General features: G+C 43.8%; 1 pseudogene across 1 annotated transcript; it reads right to left on the bottom strand.

The window, feature by feature from the left end:
* Positions 3342-3911, bottom strand: LOC108633467 (annotated as a pseudogene). The gene has a single exon (XR_001917087.1). The product of XR_001917087.1 is annotated as a glutaredoxin-1 pseudogene (transcript).

The raw sequence follows: 5251 nt of genomic DNA, 5'->3' as shown, positions 1-5251 counted from the left end.
TTTGCTTTCAATTTCTGTGACTTTGCTCTGCTAGCTTAGAGCTCTTGGTTCCAGCAGGAGGAATGCGTATGTCAGGAGAGACAGCAATGATTCCGCTGAACTGAAAGTGAAAACTGCCACCTGGCCTCTGCATTCCTCATTACTCTGAATCAACCAGCAAGGCAGAAAGTTACTGTGCTGATTGATCCTAACAGCCCAGAGGAAATCAGACTACTACTCCATGACGGAGGTAAGGAATTATATATCTGGAATACAGGAGTCCTCTTAGGACATCTCAGTATTTCCATGCCTTGTGATTAAGGTCAATGGAAAACTATAACTCAGTCCAGGCATGACTACTTATGGCCCAGACCCTTCAGGAATGAAGGTTTGAGTCACCTCAACAGGTAAAGAACCAGGACCAGCTGAGGTTCTCACTGAAGGCAAAGTGAATACAGAATGGATCGTAGAAGAAGGCAGCTATAAACACCATCTACAACCACACACATACAAGTACTGATACATACAGTTTCCATGATTGAGGAGCTCAGGACGCATAACTGGGAGCCTGATCAGGGTCTCAAAGGCAACAATCATGGTATCATCCAGGTCTGGGATCTCCTCTGAGTCCTCTGCCAGGCTCCCATTTTTTGGCAGAATTCATCCCTGCTGAACTCCCAGTGACTTGTCTCTTCGAGGCCCAAAGGCATGTCCTGAGCCCTTCCTAAAGTGCTGGTCTCCAGCCATTTCGGCACCAGGGGCTGGTTTCGTGGAAGACAGTTTTCCCACAGACAAAAGGTGGGGGATGGTTTCGGGATGATGCAAGCACAGTAGGGTTCTTGCTCCTATGAGAATCCAATGCTGCCACTGATCTGACAGGAGGCAGAGCTCAGGCAGCAATGCAAGCAATGGGGAGTGGCTGTAAATACAGATGAAGCTTCACTCACTCACCCACCGCTCACCTCTTGCTGTGGAGCCCAGTTCCTAACAGGCCACAGACTGGTACTGGTTGGTGGCCCAGGGGTTGCGGACCCTTGTCTTAAAGGGCTCACTGATTAGGTTAGGATGATCCCCCTTTTAACTAACCTAAAGTTGATTGATTAAGGACCTTAATTACATCAGCAAAGCCCTTCAGCTTTGCCATATGATGAATTCAAATTATGAATGTCAAAAAAAATTATGAATGTAAAATCCCATCATATACACAAATCCCAGCCACACTCATGGGGAGAAGATTATAAGGGGCATACACACCAAGGGGAAAGAAACTTGGGGGCCATCCTAGACTTCTACCTAACACAAGTTGATTTTTAAAATTAATTAATTAATTAAATTGTGCTCAGTCTTAGTTGAGGCATGTGGTATCTAGTTCCCTGACCAGGGATCAAACCTGGGCCCCCTGCATTGGTAGTATGGAATCTTAGCCGCTGGACTACTAGGGAAGTCCCACAAGTTGACTTTAAAAAAAAAAAAAATTTAAGTATATAACCAAACTGCATTTTGGAAACCATGTTGCTTTCTCTTGTCTTGAGTTTCTAATGTGAACAAGGTCCAGGGCTAAGTTTGAGGACAAATAGAGCAAAACATGTTTGTATTTTCTGGCTGTTTTATCACAGACTGTATACATCCCAAAGAAAAGCAGCAACAGACAGCAGCATATGTCAAGCAGTAGGTCAGGTGAATAAAATAAAAGCACTCTCGGGGTTTAGAGAAGGAAGTCAGCACAGGATAGGAGGGACAGAATGAGGTTAACACTTGAACTAGATCTTGAAATTGAATTGAACAAATATTTATTAAGCCCTGAGTGACTCTGTGAGGGTGGAAAGATGAATCAGTCTCTGCCTTCCAGGAATATGTAGCCTGGAGGGAGAGACAAATATTGAACCAAATGAAAGTGGGCAGGTTAAAAATCGGTAGACTAGAGGTAGAATACGTAGGGAAGAATCCCCACAAATTGTCAAGGATAGTCTGCAGGAAAGGGGAGAAACAAGAAACGGCAAAGCTGAAGGGCAGGGCGCAAGGAGGAGGAATGACGAGAGAGAAGACCAAGCCTCAGGGTCTTGTACACCTTGCTACTTAATTTTCACTTATACATAAGAGTCAGGGGAATTCTTCAAGGGGCTTGGAGAGGGGAGTGGAGAGCGATAAAGGCACAAAGTATGATTTTGTTTCCTGTGTTTCTTCAATTACCCCTGGGAAAGCTGATTAATGTCTCTAAGCCTCAGTTGTTGCATCTATTTAGCTGGGATAATAGTAGTTTCTATTGCTGAGGTGTTGATGAGACAATTAATGGAATATTCTGTGCAAAGCCTTGATAGTTTCTTTTTTTTTTTTTTACTCAGTGAAAGACAATAGCATGTGCCTTTATTTATAATGGCAGGAGGTACAGACGTGGAGAAAAACACCTGAAATTGGTTTATTTTGCATTGATGACACTCCTTAAAGTCTTGAGAATGCAGAATTGGGCAAAAATCACTGTATGATCCATGGGTACTTCTTTAATAGAGAAGAAATTAACCATTCATACTTGCGTCTACAGAAAGAAATTAACTTACTCTTGCAATTCTAGACTCCTTCACAATAAGGAATTCTTAAGTTCTCATAGAGTGAGGGGGGAAGAGGGAAGAGAGATAATCATCTAGAACAGTGTTTCCCAAATTTGGCTGTTTTCACAGACATTTTTGGAGGGAGGGGGATACAGGTTTTCTACGTAACATTTAAATGTTTATGTTTTCCTTCTGTGTGTCATCTAAACAATATATGCTTGTTCAGGATTCCCCGGACACCATCTGACCTAACAGTGTTGCCATATGATCACTGCACCTACAGTTAGACCTCTGATCCCTGGAGCACCAAGTGAAGACCAACTGTGCTTAACTTTTCACGTGGTTTCTCTCGGATTGAGAGACAGAACAGACAGAACCGTCGAACGTTTCCTGTGAGATCTGTGAGTTGTCAGGGTTCAGGGCAGTGGTTCACAGCAGTGACTCTCAAAGCAGAAAGGGATGGGGTGGGTTGGAGATGGTGGCCTGGGAAGACACCTTCTGAAAAAGCACACTCAAAATGCCTGTTGATTTCATAATGCAAATTCTAGGACGTCAAACTCAACAAAATAATTTTCAGGCAGTAGCAGAAAACCAACTCTAGCTTCGTGCTTGGGGGCCTGAGATACACTTGGTTGAGAAACACAGGTGTTGGAGGTAGAGGCATCCCAGCTCAAGGAGACCCTTGGTAAGAACATGTGCCAAAGAGAAGGACCATCTTTTGGGTCAGTGAGTGAATCCTAAGCATATCTTGTCATGGTCCCTGGGAACCCAAAGGGCCAATCCACAAGAAACCCAAGACATCCATCAGACCTGTTATTTTGGGCAAGTTGGTCCATTTTTAATACTGAGTCAAAAGAAGCTGTTGACTTCCCTTCCCCTTTTATTGAGGTTAACATATTTCAGTAAATAGTTGCTGTAACTGGGTACAGTCACCCCAGGTCCATCCTCCAGGAACTGCTGTCATTATCTGCAATGCCATCCTGTCCTCAAGGGGGATATCAGCCTGGGTCTGCTCTGTAATTATTGCAGGGCTCCAATTTGCATTAGCCGTGTCAACAGTTCCCCTCTCTCGTGCATATTTACTAGATCAGTGCATCCACCTATGCACTCTTGACCGATGAAGACTCGAGGTACCGTTCTGGCTCCAGTGAGCTGCTCCAAGTAATCTTGAATCTCACTGGTGTTACTGGTGGCTGTAATATCGACAAATTCCAAAAGCCCTTGTTTGAAGGGCAGTTGGCTGAGAAGCTCCTGAGTCTTTCTGCAGTAGGGGCAGGTGGACTTGATGAACACGGCCACCTTCCCAGGCTGGATCTTGCTGTTGACGAACGCTTGAGCCATGCTGCCTCCCTCCGGGGGGTACACCTCCACTGTAGGTAGAGCTTTGGAGTCCTTGATAGTTTCAAAGGGCCAATATTCTGACAATGATGAGTATTTAGCTACTTTGGTCACAGATGAAGAATCTTTAGGTCAAAAATTAGTAAAGTGTTGGGAGAGGGGAAATTGGGTGAAGAGGGTTAAAAGGTATAAACATCCATTAAGTCCTGGGACTTCCCTGGTAGTCTAGTGGTTAAGAATTCTCCTGCCAGTGTAGGGGACACAGGTTGGATCCCTGGCTGAAGATGGGGGAAGATCCCGCATGACATGGGGCAGTTAGGCCTGCTCACTAAAATTACTGAGCCCATGCTCTAGAGCCCGTGAGCCACCACTGCTGAAGAGCCTGTGCTTTGCAGCAAAGACCCACTGCAGTCAAGAATTTAAAAAAAAAAAAAAGGTAAGTCCTGGGGATGTAACTTTACAGCATGGTGACTATAGTTAACAATACTGTTTAATGTATTTGAAAGTTGCTAAAAAAAAAGTAGATTTTAAAAATTCTTATCACAGGGGAAAAATGTAACTGCCTGTGGTGATGGATGTTAACTAGACCTTTCTTAGTGTTCATTTTGTAATAGATACATGTATCTAATCATTATGCTGTACACCTGAAACTAATGCAATGTTACATGTCAATTATATTTCAACAAAGCTGGAGAAAAAAAATAGTAAAGTATAACATTGTAGTGCTGTTTTTGCAGGGAGGGAGACCCTTTCCAGGGCCTGAGAATAGATTCTTGTCTAACATTCAGAAATGAGTTGTCAGGGGAGACACACGTGCTGACAAAGCATGAGACTCACTGGGAAGGGGTGACTGAGCAGAGAGCAGCATGGTAAGGGAACCCAGGAGGACTGCTCTGCCTGTGGCTTGCAGTCTCAGGTTTTACGGTGATGGAGTTAGTTTCTGGGTCGTCTCTGGCCAGTGACTTTGCTTGGCCCATAGTCTGACCCAAAGTCCTTCCTAGCTCATCTCTCCATCAAGATGGATTCCAGCGTGAAGGGTTCTGGGAGATTGGTCATCTCCTCCGTCTTTGGGCCCCTCCCGAATTCTCCCAGTTAGTTTTTGGCAACAGCACCATGTTCCCTACTGGGACCTCCTGTTGTGAAACTGCTCAGGCGCTAGGGTCTGGCAGAGCCAGGTGGTTTTGGTCAACAGTTCTCTAATGATATTAAGGAATGAAGTCACTTTTAAATGTGTTTAAAAGTATTTGAAAAACTGAAGGTGAAAACTTTTTAAAGTCATAACAAATTTAATAGAAAATTATATATTCTCATTATTTTAAAAATAGTCAAACTCAAAGAGGTACAAAGAAGAAATTAGTGACTCTCCTGAAATTCTACCAGTTGGCAAA

This window comes from Capra hircus, chromosome 2 (assembly GCF_001704415.2).
Source record: "Capra hircus breed San Clemente chromosome 2, ASM170441v1, whole genome shotgun sequence".
Lineage (NCBI taxonomy): Eukaryota > Metazoa > Chordata > Mammalia > Artiodactyla > Bovidae > Capra > Capra hircus.
This window is presented reverse-complemented; position numbering and strand designations above follow the sequence as displayed.